The sequence below is a fragment of the Rhea pennata genome, chromosome 1, assembly GCF_028389875.1.
Source record: "Rhea pennata isolate bPtePen1 chromosome 1, bPtePen1.pri, whole genome shotgun sequence".
NCBI classification, from domain to species: domain Eukaryota; kingdom Metazoa; phylum Chordata; class Aves; order Rheiformes; family Rheidae; genus Rhea; species Rhea pennata.
In genome coordinates, this window is record NC_084663.1 from 201,114,111 (window position 1) to 201,129,780 (window position 15,670).

General features: G+C 36.2%; 1 protein-coding gene across 1 annotated transcript in view; it reads right to left on the minus strand.

The window, feature by feature from the left end:
- Positions 1-15,670, minus strand: part of DYNC2H1 (dynein cytoplasmic 2 heavy chain 1) — a 167,775-nt gene that overhangs the window by 44,313 nt on the left and 107,792 nt on the right. The gene's annotated exons all lie outside the window — the stretch shown is intronic.

Here is a 15,670-nt window from a genome sequence, read left to right on the forward strand (position 1 = left end):
TTTGGTTGCTCCAGCTATTGTATATAAAAGAAAAGATTCTTGCTTAATTTATACATTTTTTTTCTCTGATAAATGTTTTGATGATAGTATCTCTATCATGTGTGTTAACTCTTCTTTTGCATTCTGAACAAATGCAAATACTTGGACAAGCAACCTAGATTATAAACACGCACTTGTGCCTTCCAGATATCATTCTTTTACTACAGTTTTGGTTCTTACAGTTTGTTTTGGATATTTGCCTGACATCATTTGCAATGAATTAAAAACATTTACATTGAATGAATGTACTTTAATTGGTAATTCAGTATGAGGTGCTCCATATAAACTTGCATAAAGCTGTAGTGATTTTATATGAATGCTTTGTGAATGTGGAGGACTGAACTTACTGAGGATTTCATTCTATTTTAAGTGACTTCATAGGTATAAACACTTAGTTCCATACAGCTGAAATGAATTTGAGAAGTAGTGATTGCAAAATCAAATATTTAAAGTGATAAAGTATTTTCTGGCTTTACTGTATGTAAAGTTTAGCTGTCCATTTATAGTTTTGTATTACAAAATTTGGCAATTTAAATGTGAAACATACTATAAATCCACTATTTCAATTTTTGTTGATCAGAGCAACTGTATCTGTTTCTGCCTTGCACATTTTTTAAAAGTAGTTCAAAAATATTGGGATCTAGCTATCAAAAGCTAAACACTTAAATGGAAAATATTGAGCCAAAAGAAATCAAGTTTTAACTCTCAGTATCCTAGAGCACTATATCATACTATAATCTCTAACAAATGTTCATGAAAAATCTGTAATAGATCTTGCTAGTACATCCCATTTCTTCTCTCATGAGATGTATCACTGCAAGTTATTTCAGGCTCTTGCCTAGGTATTACACCCTTCCCTTTGTCTACATAGAAAAACCTCTCAGCTGATTTTAGTGATGTTTTCAACACTGACCAGCTGACAAGGGCTGGAAGAATTAACACTTGGGTACTTTCACTCCATACTGATGTGAAGCAAGTTTGCTCTTATTCACAGACGTATAACAATTTACTGGGTCCTGTCTAGTCCCTAGCTATCACAGACAACCTCACAAATTTAACAAACTCAATCTTAAAACCAGGTGGATGTTTTCTTTCTTCCCTATTCCTATTACAAGGTAGTTCTGGACTCTCAATCTTCTGATGTTTAGAAACTGTCCTGTAACTTGCACCCTAAATTTATGGCCAGTATATACCCAGCGTTTTTAGTGCCAACATTTCCCAACTCCCAAAGTTTCTTCAAATATTCTTTCATTTTCAGAGGCTCAGACATGTCTTCCAAAGTTCAGTAAGAGCAGTTCATCTCATATACCTCAATATATATACATCTGGTACATTGCCAGAAATCCCACCAATATACACAGAGAATGTAACACTTGCAGGACAAATAAACTTAGATATCATTTGGCAGTGAGTCTACTCCCATGAGTAAATTTGGGTAAACCAACACTAGCGTAAATAAATATCTCTCAGTACACAGGCATGGTGAAAAAGATTAAACTGAAGGCACTGGGATGATCAGCAGGACTTTAAATTAATAGGGACTCTGCAACAAACCTGCTGTAATTCCATTCCCTTCAATTTAATGGCAATAGCAAAACTTCTGAGAGAAAGTGCTGAATTCAAACATCTCTTGTTCTTTGAATCTGTTTCTGATGACGAGCTGAGGGAGTTGGGGACTGTACTGACAACTTCCATTCTGAATCCCGGCTTACACTGATCTGCTGTGCTCAGGGGGAGCAGTAGCAGCTCAGTCTGAACTTCTCATGCAAAAGAGAGGAGGAAGAATTAGAAGAGAAGAGCAAGAAGTAGCTGAAAGAAAGAGAAATAAAGAAAAGTGGGCTGCCAGAAATGCAGAAGATGAGTGAATAAATACAATATTCCAAAAAGTATTTTAATTTAGCAGTGTGTTTAACATGTCATAAGAAATCAAGACAAAGATAAAAATAAAAGATATAAACTTAGTTTATAAGTTCATTTAAGTAAAAGTATCTAAAGACAGAAAACTGACAAAAGAATAAGTAGACTTCATCATCTCTTTAAGAGATCTCTATGCTAAAGGTCGTATCTGCTTCAAGGTGCTTTTTTTTTTTTTTTTTTTTTTTTTTATTTTTTAACTCAAGCCCTGCCCTCCACATCAGTTTTCATCATTAATTACTTTTCCTAGCTTGAGCTTCACTGTTGTAGGGATTCTCTCAGGAAACGATCTGCTTGCTCTTCTATGGTCCCACGTAAAAATTCTGTCACTTTATCGTTTCTTTGACGGAATGCCCCCCCCCATACCAAAATGGCTCACTGACAGTTATTTTCACCCTTCATGAAATGTTTTAGCTTCTAAACTTTTGACTTTAAGAAACATTTCCACATCTACTATAATGTTAATTTAAACGGATGAACCAAGACTTTTAGGATATGTTTACAACATCAGTACCCACATTCCAGAGAGATCAAAACCCACTGTTTCTGTCACCTAACCTTATTTGTGAGATCACTTGTCCCTAAGATTTTCTGAGATGACTAGATTTGTGTTACTACTGAAGTGCAACTGTGCTGGCTGAGATGATCATCAAGGCATCCATGTCCAATTTTAATTCTGCTGTGATTAAAAAAAAAAAAAAAACAACTCTTTGTCCACATCTCATGAGGCAAACTTTCTTGACCAGTCCCCTTTTTTTTTTCTATCCAGCTGAAGTGTAGGTGCAACCCTTTCAGCTGTTAAAGAGACCATTACATGAAAGCAAGTGTGAGATCCTTTCTCTATGTAAAAGTACACTCAGAACATGTGGAGACATAAACCAAACGCTTCTCAAGCAGACAAGGTTCAGTCCTGCATCTTATACTACTTATATAATCGATACACTGATCTAAAGCAGACTAAAGCAAAAGAGCACTGGAACAGGTTGCCCAGAGAGGCTGTGGAGTTTCCTTCTCTGGAGATATTCAAAACCCACCTGGACGTGATCCTGTCTAAGGTGCTCTAGGTGACCCTGCTTGAGCAGTGAGGTGGGACTAGGCGATCTCCAGAGGTCCCTTCCAATCTCACCCATTCTGTGACTCTGACTGTGACTCAATTGTCCTTCAGAAGTCCTTTCTATTGATTACATAGGAAGACTAAGGTCCTTAGGTAGGTAAATGAGATAGACGGGTCTGTATTGTGAAAACTAGAATGAGGGTTTTCATTTCCTAGAAATCAAAATTCAAACTTGCAGCTCATCTTACTACACTATATATATAGTGAGGTAGTTATTATCAGCTCACATTATGGTTAACATATAGAAAAGGTAATTTCAGGACACCGTTTTAGATGTTTATATTAGGATGAGACTAGCTATGTCTTAAAAATGATACTTCTAACACCATGAAGAGAGACTAGAAGTGACTAGAATAGATTCAGACATCAATGTTAAATCAGTTGAATCATATCCATTGCACTCTGATTTGGAGAGGTACTAAGTAGCTGCAATTATAGCTGTAATACTAAGCAATCTCAGAAACTAATCATAGCAAAACAGGGCTACTGAAATCAGAGCACTTTTAAAATATCTAACTTTCAAAATGTTCCCTGTTGTTATTTTAATGTATTCTTTTAATACATTACAAACTAAAATCTCTTACATGCTGTCCTAGTCCAGTCCAAATACACATCTCAATATTTTGAATAAACAACAAGAGTGCAAAGAATTACCATAAAGTAGGAAACAATGCCATGACTGAAAATACAAGAGGGGGTGGAAAGAAAGTTAATACAAATATAAATTAATGGCTAATAATAAGCCATTATGGTTAATAATAAAAGGAGTGAAAAGGTTATTCAGAACCATCAGTTTTCATACAGGAACCCTGTTTTAGGTACGGAAAACTAATCACAGCAGGATTTATACTGAAAATTCAATAGAGTAATTTATCTGTGAATAGTGCATTTAATAACTATGGACAGTATACAAAAATTGCTACCAAATATTTTTTTTTCCAATCTTAGTGGAAAATTCTTATGTTGCATATATCTTTGCATTGTCAGTACTGAAAAAATGTGAATTACATAGATTAAAAAAGGTGTGATAATCAAACCTAAAATGTCAATAGTTATTTACCCAGTTATTAAAACTAACTGCAGCTCAGATTTTTCATGTATTGCATACTTCTTTTTATAGGTTTCTGTGGGTATATACCACAGCATTACGTTTAAAGAAAACACATTTGGAGAAAGTAAAAGAGATAATGAACAGAATGGAAAACAAGAAAGATAATGAATGATCCCACGTGACTTCATATGGAACTGTTAGAAATTATTTTAAACATTAAAATTAAAATAAAAATTGAGGAGTATTAATAAAAACAGAATTCCAGGAACACAAAATCTGCTTCTATTCTCCATGTATGCATGGGATGAATAAAAAGGCTTGCCTTCAGTAAATCACTACTACTGTAAAACACGATACTTGACAAATACAATATATAGTAAACACAAGCTGGTATCTGAGTCTTGTACTTATTTCACAAGCAATATACTCTAAAAATTATACAATACAATCAAATAATACACACAGTTTTGCAATTCAAAAGGGAGGAAAGAAATAAAGCCACAAATGTTTTGTGAAATTCTATGTCATTGAAAAAAAAATAGAATTGATCATTTCTGAACTAAATGTATTTATTGTTCTACTTTTAAGAAACCACACCAGAAAAGATTTGTCAGTCAGATATCTACTATTTTCTTTCCAAAACTATGGAACAGATAAAAGAATTCTTATTTTTGAACAAAAACCTATCAAATTGCCTCTCAGTAAATCTATAGAAAATATCAAGCAGATACTCTACTGCCATCTACCAGTTTTAGAAAGATGTAGTCTGAAAAGAAAAATCATTTCTATGTTTTATTTCCTCTGAATGAAACAATAAATCCCTTTACAATAAACTGTTCAGGAGAAATTTCTGCTTTTATAATACTTTACAGCTTAAAGTAAAATATGAAGCTATAGCATAATCACATTAGTAAATACCGGCAAAGTAGTAACTCAGTGCAATGCAACTGGTCTTTGTTGACCTTAGTGTGTCAAGACAGAGAACAGATGTCCGTTTGACATTCTTTGTGACAGAACCACAGACTTAATATTGTCCTTTGTAGTTTGGCTGCAGTTACCCACGCTGCTGTATTAACAGTCTCTTTCAGTCCTCAGTATCCCCTACCATCTCTGCAAGAACAGGATCCATGAAGGTCATTAGGACAAGGGTACTTTAATGCCAGTCATAAGTAAATCATTCACATTGCATGTGGATGAGTTTTTACTAACAGTGCAGGTCCATGCTTGATCTTTTGTTATTCCTTCAAGGTCAACTCAAAGCTGAACATTCACACAATAAAGATGCAAAGTAGGACAGGACTTGTTCCAGAGCTATATGCCCCTTGTGCAAAATACAGAGGAGGAAAGGGAATGACATTGACATCACTAATACCTTTTATATAAGAGGAACAGAAGAGGATCGTGCACCTTTGACAACAAGCAGGTTCTTTTGTAGAGCAGGGGTTCAGCAGAGGAAGAGAGAAAGATCAGTAGGATGCTGGAAATAGACTGCACAGGCCCAGTACTGGCCCAGCAGTATCTTCTCCCAAAGGATAGCTATGGGTTTTACTTTTTAGAGGTCCCTAGGACACAGAACAGTTGGAGAACAAGAAGCTAAAGGGGAGGGCAAAAGATGTGGATGACCTTAACTAATTAAACACCCTGACAAATTTAAGAAACCTGGATAATTACAGCCTGTTCTTGAAGGAGAACAAACTTCTCATACTCATGGCACTAATATATTCTCATATAGGTAGTGCCATTCCGGTGAGAATTTGTAAGGTTACTTGAAGGGCTGCTTTGATACGCTGCAATGGCAAAGGCTGCGTTTCCCATCACAGCACATTACTGTGAGTTCCATTCCATTACAATAGCACAGCACATTTCTTTTATGGGTATATAACCACAATATACAGAACGGATATATAAAGAAGGTATTGAATACTCCCCATATTTTAAAAATTCTTGTTAAGTTTAAGCACTTAAATTGTCTGACTGTTAGATAATAATAAATACACTTGTACGTTGCTACATTAATTTATGCTGCAGCCTATTATATTTGTGATGTTAGATGCACTTCATAGATGTCAGTTAATATATATTCTGCACAGTTGATACAAGGGCTATAAAAATGCTAAATTATTTGAAGGAAATAAATTTACATTTATTCTGACATCAACAGTAATAAGTTAAAAGAATAACTTCAATTGCATGTTTGTAGTGCTATCTTTTCAATAATTATACCTATATTATTCAATGAAACATGATTAGAATTATGGGCGATTGGGAGAGATTAAGTCAGATACCAGTGCTGAGAGTCCCATTAAAGAACTGGAAGTCGAAACCGAAAATCTGGTCTATTGATGAATACAGAGGAAACTACAGCTCTTTTTATATTACAACTGCATCTTGAAAAAATAATCACAAACTCCCCTATTCTAAACACAGTAAAAACACTGTATTCAGATATATGATTGTAATATTGGGTGGACATATTCACACTAGCTTTACCTCAGATGACTTGGGCAGTAACAGCTGTGGAGACATATGAGCTTGAGCACGATGATCCAGCAGTCTAAGAGTTCTACAAGTCCTTATACATCCTCCCCTAAACTCCTTAATGTAGTGTCCTCACAGCTGCCATTAACAAGGTAAAAACCAGTATAGGAACTGTGGAACAACTATACATCTGACTAATTTTCAGCAGATGGTGAGCAGTTACAGTCTAAGTAAACAATACCTGCAAGGAACAGCAGGAAGATACACAGAATTAGTGACTTGCTGAATGTAAGAGCAGGTCAGAACAAATCTGAAAAAAGAACTCAAGGATAACATTTTGTTTTATTGAAGTCTATGAGATTATTGTAATTACCTTTAATGAGGCAAGATACACTTGAAATTTCTTGACCCTGGCTAACATTTTGCTTGCCTTACTACACTGCTACATTATTTTCCATTATTCACCTGCTATTCATTTCAGCTCAACAATTAGTCACAGAACGAAAAAGTGGCTATAACAAAATATAATTTTTTGTACTAATTGTACAAATGTCTAAGTCTCAAGAACAAGCAGAATAGCTAATCACCAGTAAATATTTTAAATGAGTATCACATTTAGCAGCTATCTGAAGGTATGATGAGCTATTACTTCTGACTTCTAATGGATTTTGTAAAAGAAATTGTTGTTTCTCTTTAAGCAATCACATCTATAAGAAGATTCATTCAATGTGAGGACTCCATGTTTATATAATTTTTGCAGGGTGTATAACGAGGCAATAAGATTTTTTCTGATTTTGTAAACTGCTGTTCATATATCACAATTTACTTAACTCATTCTGATATAATGCATTGAATATTATTTCTATATGTTGAGTTTCTGCTAGAACAAGCTCTAACTTTTCAAATGATTCAGCTGTCATTCATAAGTATAAAATATTCTGCTGACTATATGAACATACATATGACATACAAACATAGGTCTTTTCTACAACTTCTAAATGTACTCTATGTGTATTCTAGTCTTGTACATGTCCAAATTGATATTTAAGGCAGTGTTTTGCAAAATGAGATTTTTACTGAGTATGAGAAATAAAATGCACAAGCTTTATACTAAGTCAAAGATCTGCATCAACAGATTTTTCATGGGAATTCTATCTTAAAAGCTTGAAAAAAAAAATCATGAGGGACCTGCTAGATACAATTTTAACTTAAGTTACCTTTCAGCCAGTCAGTCCCTTTCATACCATTTTTTGTAAATACATATCTTGATATTTTAAAATGTATGAGAAAAAGCTACTTGCTGCACTAAATTAAGAGCATTACAACAGGGAATTTCTAAAGATCTGGCTAATGGCCAAATGCCATAAACAGGAGCTATTATTTGCATTTATAAATACCTATGCTGAGGATAGGCACGGTTACCAGAAAAGCTGGCTGATTAGAAAGAGAGAAAAGAATTTTTTTTTTTAGAATTTCAGAACAAATCATCTTACTGTGTGGAAAGACCAGAATTTTCAGCAGCAGGACAGTCTGGGTAAGGAAGGAGTTTATCAATGGATTAAAATACAAGAAAAGAGGAACATACAAGAAGTGAAATCAAGGACAGACAACAAAGGATGGGATTAAAGCACTGCTTGTGCACTTCAGGATGAAATCAGGAAGTCCAAAATCCAGCTGGAGCCAAGACCAGCAAGGAACAATTAAGGGTGAGATGGATTCTACACATATGCAAAAGTGTAAAGAAAATGAGGGACTGTTGATGAATGTGAGGAACAATACATAAAAGCCTGACTACTCACTATTTTGCTTTAGGCTTCACATGCAAAGCCTCTGTAGCATAGTTTAGGAAGCAAAGGGGCAGCTAGCAGTGGGAGAGAAACAGTTATAGACTACTTAGAGAACCACTTAGAACGTATTCAAACACACAGAATCCAGAGGGAATTCACCCAAGAGTGCTAGCCAATATGACAGCACAGAGTCACAGAATGGTTGCAGTTAGAAGTGACCTCTGGAGATCATCTAGTCTAAACCCCTGCTCAACCAGGGTTACCTAGAGCACATTAGCATGGCATCCAGGCGGGTTTCAAATATCTGCAGAGAAGGAGACTCCACACTTCTCCAGGCAACCTGTTCCAGTGTTCTGTCACTCTCACAGGAAAGAAGTTCTTCCTCATATTCAGGCAGAACTTCCTGTGGTTCAGTTTTTGCCCATTGCCTCTTGTCCTGTTGCTTGGCACCACTGACTCTGGCCCCATCCCCTTGACACTCTCCCTTAAGGTATTTGTAGACATTCATAGGGTCCCCTATCAGTCTTCTCCAGGGCAAACAGGCCCAGCTCTTGCAGCCGCTCCTCACATGGCAGATGCTTCAGTCCTCTGATCATAGTCCTACGCTGGACTCCCTCCAGTAGCTCCATGTCTCTCTTGTACTGAGGGCCAAAACTGTACCCAGCACTCAGATAAGGCTTCACCAGGGCTGAGCAGAGGGGCAGGATCACCTCCCTCCACCTGCTGGCAACACTCTTCCTAATACACTCCAGGAGACCACTGGCTTTCTTGGCCACAAGGGCACACTGCTGGCTCATGGTCATCTTGTCATCCACCAGCACTCCCAGGTCCTTCTCTGCAGAACTGCTTCTCAGCAGGTCAGCCCCCAGCCTGTACTGGTGCATGGGGTTATTCCTCCCTAGGTACAGGACCCTACACTTGCCTTTGTTGAATCTCATGAGGTTCCTCTCCGCCCAGCTCTCCAGCCTGTCCAGATCTCTCTGAATGGCAGTATGGCGTTCTGATGCATCAGTCACTCCTTCCAGTTTGCTATTGTCAGCAAACTTGCTGAGGAGGCACTCTGTCTTTTCGTCCAGGTCACTGATGAAGAAGTTGAACCAGACTTGACCCAGTACCAACCCTGGGGAACACCACTACCTACAAGTCTTCAACTAGACTGCGCTGCTGATGACAACCCTTTGAGCTCTGACTTCCAGCCAGTTCTCAGTCCACCTCACTGTCCACTCATTTAGCCTGCACTTCCTGAGCTTACTCATGAAGATGTTATGGGACCCAACAGCCATTCCATTAGAGAAGGCTATCAGATTGGTTAAGCGTGATTTCCCATTAGTGAATCCATAATGATCACCTGATCCACTCCTGATCACCTTATTTTCCTCCACATGCTTAGAGATGACATCCAGGTATCCCATCACCTTTCCAGGGAGGGAAACGAGGCTGAATGGCTGGTAATTTCCAAGGATCCTCCTTCTTGCCCTTTTCGAAGACTGTTCTCTTCCAGTCCTCAGGCACCTCTGCTGTTCTCCATGAGCTTTCAAAAATGATGGAGAGTGGCCTAGCACTAACATCCACCAGCTCCCTCAGCACTCGAGGGTGCATCCCATCAGGGCCCATGGATTTGAGGATATCAAGTGTGCCTAAATGATTTCTGACCCAGTTCTCCTCTATCAAGGGAAAGTCTTCCTTTTTCCAGACTTTCTCTCTTGTCTTCAGGGTCTGGGATTCCTGAAGACTGCCAGTACTTTTACTGTGCTCTTTGCAGAAAAAACACAGCAAGAGACGTGAGATTATTCATAGATATATTCAACCTAAGGGACACTGTCAAAGATGTATCTTGTAGCAGTAGGTGTGGCTGAACCAAAGCCACAGTGAACTCTAGAAATATGGCCTCTAAAAATTTACCAAACTTTTCCTACATAAAATAATTATAGAGAAAACCCAGGAAAAATGTAAGTCAGGTTCCTAAAAAGATCACATCTATTTAAGCTAAATATATTCTTAAAAAGAAAATGATTCTTACCAGTATTGAGTATGCATGCAGTATTAATACTCTCTGAGTTGCCTGTATGCCTGCACAGCACCTTGGAACATAATTTCTAATGATTTAATAGTCATTACCAGTATTAAAATAATTCAGCTAGCAGTATTTAGCACTTAAAACGGAAGAAGTAATTTGTGAAAAAAAGAAGCTATGAATATAGTATGAACCAATATTCGGCCTGTTTATTGGAAAAAAGTCTGTTTCCTTTCAGTGTTTTGCTTACATGGTGTTGGCTTACACCAACATTAGCAATGCAGTAGGTTACAGAACAGATCTCTGCATGACTGCAAATTGCTGCACTGTGCTTCAGCAAATCTCTGCTACAGCACAGAAACATCATGCTGCAGCAAAACAAATGAATGAAAAATAAATGAATGAATGAAAAAATAAATAATATTCACAGAAGGTCTATATTATATTTCTGTTGATCTAAGTGTTGTACAGTGAGACAATTTCACAAAATGAAATCAGATTTCTTATAAAACAATTGCATCACTATAACTTCATGCTTAGTTAAACAAATCACAGTATTATCTGTTTGGTATTTATTTTAAAAGATTTTGAAATGACAAAAGTTTGATGAATATTATTTATTTAAAGTCAATATATATATGAATGATTATTTTAAATCTCTGAGACCTAATAGAAGGTCTCCACTGGTTTAGCTAAATGTTTTTAAAGTATCTATATTTTAAAAGAACTTCTGCTTCCCTTAATCCTGAGTTTAGTGGGGGACACAGTAATGCTCTGTGCCTCTCTGCATAAAGAAGATGTTAAAAAAAAAATGCAGCCTGAGAAAGGATGATGTCTAGTAGGTGGGGGAAACTATATGGGATAGCAGACATAAATTATAAGCATAAGAGAATGTATCACATATTTTCCACGGACTCCGTGAAGCAGTGGAAATAAAGGGCACTAAATCTGATCTTTCTGGTGCTAGTGACATGGTAACTGAGCTGGTAGCAACTTAAAGAAGGTGTTTAAAGAAGCAATGCAAGCTACTATTGGAAGGAAGAGGCTCTCATTTTACAAAGGAACACCACAGAATTGTAACCACAGCAACAGTATCGTATTTTCAAGATTCTGTCCCACAATTTATAGCAAAATACAGCAGTTCAGTAGAGTGTGAGTTTGCATGTAAATGAGACATTCACCATGTATACTGCTTCACAGAGTAACTCTCCTGAATCTATTCTGATTTTGTGCAGGTTAATTAAGGATTTATTCCCAAATACTGTAATTTTAACAACTGCAGATCTTAACAGATTAAGTAAGTGTAAATTAAATAATCTTCCATGAGGACAAGTTTCTTTACTGTAAGGGTGACAGAGCACTGGAACAGGTTGCCCAGAGAGGTTGTGGAGTCTCCTTCTCTGGAGATATTCAAAACCCACCTTGATGCGATCCTGTGCAATGTGCTCTAGGTGATCCTGCTTCACCGGGGGCTGGACTAGATAAAAAAAATAAAGCTTTGCTCCAAAGTTCTAAACTGGATCCCCATTTGACCTAAGAGATGTTAGAAACCCCACAGAGCAAATCTGAATTCAAAAAAAAAAAATGTTTTTTGTCTGTCTGTGAGCATTACCTATTTTCAATGCGGGCCATTCTTTACAGCCATTCTGTATTCAAACTCATCTCTAAGCTCTAAGCATTAGTGGCTCAATTCAGTTGCTATACGTATTGCCATTTAAGACTGTGTAGGGTATTCAAGAAAATGTCACAGATAGGCAGATATGACACAGGATCTCCAGCAGATCCACACTGTACTGGACCAGGTTATACCAGCAATGGGAACCAACTGCTTAAACACTGGTATCTAGTTCCTTTTCACCCTTGAATTCCAGCTGCTGGCCCCAAAAGAAAATGAATTCCCTTGGATCATGTGTCATATATGCTACACCCTTGTAGATTTCTCAAATACACTAAGGTAACTCAAATGATACAAGATAGGAAACTGAATAGACATGTAGGGGAAAAGAAGTGATAAAAACATTATCAGCTGAAAAGTTTAGTAAAACAAAGTAAAGTGTTTATGTTCAAGATGTCCAGAATTCAAGTCACTTCAGCACTTCTCTTCTTAGACTGACAAAATACAAGTTACAAGGAAAACAAGAAATAACTCCCAGTACAGATACTTGATATTTTCTGGCTCCATAAAGGAGAATAACTATCCCAAAGAATCTATTAGTTGTGCTATTAATTAGATTCAACTACAGTATTGGAAGCAGACAGCAGATTTTTGTTGAAGCCAACATAATAGATCATTCACCCAAGCTGGGGCACACACGACTCAGAGAAATACATGACAAATCTCTCATCATCTTGTATTCCTGAAGCACTACAACAAGTATACTCTCACATTTAAAACATATAATCAGATCTGAACTAGACTGCAGTCATATGATAGCTGAGAACTCTCGACTATGATACAGCCATCTGCCATATCTTGCTGCTACAGCAGTAAGTGAGATATTTAACACTAATGATTTTTAAACACAGACTCAGAAAGAGCCTGGCACTTTATTTTCATTAAATTGAGAAACAATTACTTTTCATTATTATAATATACATAAGTAGATACATGCTGCTCTTTAGTGAGAGCAACTCTTTTTTAATTTCTCATTTCTAAATAATAAAGATGATAAAATTTTGATGACTGGGAGAAATTAAGAATTCTTCAAAAGTGTTCCCTTTCAGAAAAAGGTAAGCACAAAATATCACTCATCTTCTCTCTGCCAAACTATTGTTTTTGAATTTGGGGACTGAACTAATGTTCACTGAAGAACAGAAGATGCAAGAACTATTCCATTAATTGAAATTAGATTAATAATGTAAATAGAACTAACAAAACAACTTACATGGGTGGATGCTGTTCAACATCAACTGAATTATTTGATCAAAGAGTGTCTCAAGAATTCTGCGTTCATTTAATTCCTAAATGATTGTAACTGAAGATAATCATCCGAACATATTTTTCTTATTATTTTCAGTGATAATGCTAAAAATAATCTTAGCATAGAGCTACTTGGGAACAAAGAAAGATACCTGGATAAGGTACTAGATTTCATGTGTTCACGCCCTTTACCCATAGCACAGATACTACATTCAAAATAAGTATTAATGGTAGAAAGGTATATATTACTCTCATGAGTCCGCATTCATCACCAAAAAGTAAAAAACTATGGATACAGAAAAATATCTTAAAGTTTTCTTAAATATTTAATCACTCTACATTCATATATATACAACACATTAAATGTGTTATGGGAATTTAACAATCAAAGGTCAAATAAAATATTCTCTGTTCTCTAATAAAACAACCCCAACAATGGGAAACTGAAGGAAGTGTCAACAGAACAGAAAATTATTGGATGAGATGTGTTCTGTTCTGAATCTCAGCATTTCCCACAGGTCTATGACAGAAAAGTATGACAAAGCTTGCATGTAAATGAAGGATAGTGAAATATACTGATACAGAGTAATTCCACTAATAAATAGATGCCTGAATGACACGTTTTTTCTGGTTTTTTTAATCATCATAGATAATATTTCTTTCAAATGTAGAAAAAAACAGACTACGGAAAACCCACCTTACAAGTTTTAAAAAGGTAATGATCTCTACCTTGCAGACTATTTTAAGTTAAAGTGCAAGGTCTTTCCATCATGAGATCAGATTTTTTGGAGGCTGCTTTGATTTCTTCAGGAATATGCTCATAAGGTCTGTTTCGACCAATTCCAAAACACATAGCTTATAACACCAGACCAGATACTGTTTGGATGTTTGAAGACCCTACCATTAGTATAAAAGGCCATAAACAACGAAGCTGAACTTCAGGTCTTAATATACACATGTATTGCATTTGAAACCATTGTTCAGGATTCAACAGATGCAAAAGTAATCCTTTTTGTAAAGTATAGAAAGAGACCTTCCTTTCTATTACAAAGAAATAAGGAGTCCTTATAACCACAACCACTGTGCAGCCTACTCTATAGTAACGAGGTATTTAATTTTCTCTGAATTCTTTTTGTGTATAATAAAGTAGTTCTCCTAAAGTAAATATGCAAGTATCTGTACCATGGAGGAAGGCAGCTGCTTTTGAAGATCTCCAGCAGAGATCCTTTTGAAGATCTCCAGCGGAGCCTATCCACTAAAATTAGATATATGAATTTAAATGGATAAATTCTTCCATTGTTCCTGTCTTCATGGACTACATGGCAACTGAGTCACACATATTATGAAAATCATTTCATAAGGTACCTGAAATACAACAGCAAATGAAATATCTGAATCTGATGGTCTGAATTCCATTCATAGTTACAATTTCTCTCCTGAAAGAACTGTTAATTTTATGATTCAGAGGATATACTGAAGGTGAAACAAACTGATAATTCAAAGAGATGATAGCGCAAGACTTTAAAAATCTAAGGTAAAAAGCTAGCTGGAATTTTGATCAAATGAGTATGGTTGCTCTGAGAAATTCTGATACATGAGGATACTGTGGGTAAGAAATCAGATGATTTTGTGTGAGAGATATTACCAATGGCTGACACATGATATACAATGAAGTTTCATTATAAGCTTATCTATAGAGTACTAAAAAAGGACTAAAAGAACTGGAATTCCAGAAGCCTCATTTTGCTAGTACATACAAACCTGTAATCAGATATAGGGATAAACTTTTAGTATTAACCTGCAATAGAGACACTCTTCCTTTTCTTCTTTTGGAATCTATATGCATTTATGTTCGTTCTCTATAACAATCCCATTACTGAAAAAAATTTGGATGCAAATGAAAATAGGAGTAGTTCACTGAGAGCATTTTGTCTCATACCATTCACTGTTGGAAGAGGACTATTTTCATGCTTGCCTTTGTGAAGGTATTTCTGGTCCTCCAAGTTTCCATCTTCAAAGAAAAAATCAGCTGCGTAAGACCTGAATCCAACTGACACTTATTTGCCTGTAGTTTTCTCATCTAAATCTTCATTTGATAGGACCTGTACGCTAGAAGTAATCTTTCAAATATCAGAAGCAAAGTTAACCACCCATAAATGCTACTGTGGAAACTGAAGTTTTAAATGTAAGTTGAAAAAGTGACTGTGGTTAGCACAAGCTATGTTGAACTAACTGAAAATCAACAGAGTTGTAAGCAAACTTTATCTCCCGGAATTGCTTGTAATGTAAACTACAGAAAATCAAGTGCCAGAACATAGTAAAACAATGTATTAAATATGATTTAAAAAAACTG